The sequence below is a fragment of the Notothenia coriiceps genome, unplaced genomic scaffold (assembly GCF_000735185.1).
Source record: "Notothenia coriiceps isolate Sejong01 unplaced genomic scaffold, NC01 NC01_scaffold00037244, whole genome shotgun sequence".
NCBI classification, from domain to species: domain Eukaryota; kingdom Metazoa; phylum Chordata; class Actinopteri; order Perciformes; family Nototheniidae; genus Notothenia; species Notothenia coriiceps.
Window position 1 is genome coordinate 22,839,084 of NW_011369945.1, and position 1,909 is coordinate 22,840,992.

A 1,909-nucleotide genomic window follows, 5' to 3' on the forward strand; every position below is an offset into this window, starting at 1 on the left:
ATCTTGGGTGCAAGGTCATCAATGTTTGGGCTCAGGCTCTGAGCTGAGGAGACCCTCAGGATGGAGTGAAGGTGTGCGTGGAATATACCGGAGGGCCAGATCTAATAGTAATTAGAAATTATCCTGCGGGCCGAAATTAAATCCACCAAGGGCCTGATTTGGCCCCCGGGCCTTGAGTTTGACACATGTGATATACGTTATGAAGGCTTATAGAATACTTTAATTTCCAGATAACGTGAAGATTGTTTTATCATAAAAATAATAACTTCTATCTTCTTCTCTATTTTAAAATTAAATAATAATTGAATTGCAGATGACCATAAAGGTTTTACCTTATGATCTCGTTTGATATATTTTAAAAATATATTCATACCTTCTTTTTTCTGTGGAATATTTATGTTGTATTAATATTTATTTTTTATATATTTGATTAGGTACTTGACCGACTACGACCTTTACTCATGATTAGTGGACCTTTATCACAATCATTTGTTGTCCTTGTAATTTATTGCCTTGTCTCTAAAACTACAATGTCATCAGAGCCAAATTATACTTTGACCATTATTGATTTATTACACCGTTTGAAAGGCCTACATATTTTCTGGTTAATATTTGATATAAAGGGCAGGGACTGTATCTATCTGGCAACTGGCACGTATACAGTATGTTTAACAAGGGAGGAAGTCTAAGGTATTCAAACACCACTATCACTAGCTTTATGTGAACATCTCAATTAAGTAAATAAATAAATAGTTAATTAATACATAAATAAGTAAATACATAAGAAAGTAAGTAAGTACATAAATAATTAAATAAATAAATAACATTTTTGACTTTAATCTCAGAATTCTGAAAAACAGTCAGAATTCTGTCTTTTCTCTCACAATTTGATTTCACTTTTGGTCACATCCCAAACATTTTTTCTCATGTGGCCCTAACCCCTCGATTCCACCGGGTCCGTCTGCGTCGCGTCACGGCTGCACCGCGGTTTTGGTCCGGCCTCCTCCGGCGTCAGACCCTACCGGGCGCGTTTCAGAAGCATTTCAGAAGCATTTCAGAAGCGGAGCGTCTCTTCTGCCGGCTCGCAGTTTTAGTTGATTTGGGCATATTTCCTGGACAGACTACTTTGTACAGACTAAGTTAATAATAATTGTAATATTCCAGTTATAAACGACATGAATCAAAGATGTGTTGCTGCATTTTATACAAAAATTCATTCATCATCATCAGAATTATTCTATATATTTACACAGTGCCCGTAAACCGGGGGAGAACGCTGGCATTTCTCCTCCTACTTGAAGGTATACGGAGGGATAGGGTCTGCAAAATGAGTTTGTGTGTGTGTATATATATAGGCCTACATACATATATATGCTATATATGCTCTGAACATTCCACTTCCTGCCTGCCCGACTTACGGCTGCGTCGCGTCGAAAAATAGACTTCAATCCTATTTCCAGCGGAGCCCAGCGGCGAGACGCTTCTGAGCCGTAACGCGGCGCGTCTGGTGGAATAGCACCCATTGACTAGAGTGGCCGCGATCCTTGCGGACGCCGCGGCGCAGCCGTAACGCGACGCAGACGGACCCGGTGGAAACTAGGGGTAAGTCATACGGCGTGTCTTGGGTACATTTTCTCATCCAGAATTCACAGTGCAGTCTCTATTGTGCGGTTCATACATTGTTTGCCTTCAACTCATCGTGAGCACCTGTCACCTGTCGTCTATTAAAACAATAATAAATATAAATAATAAAACATTCATAATATTTCCTTAAAAATAGAAAAATGGCTTCAACAGGTGTGTTTTAGTGTTGATTATCATACTTTAGACCAGAGGCCTGTACTACAAAGCTGGTTCAACCTAACCTGGATATGTTTGAGTTAGCCGGTTGGCCTAATACAAAACATAC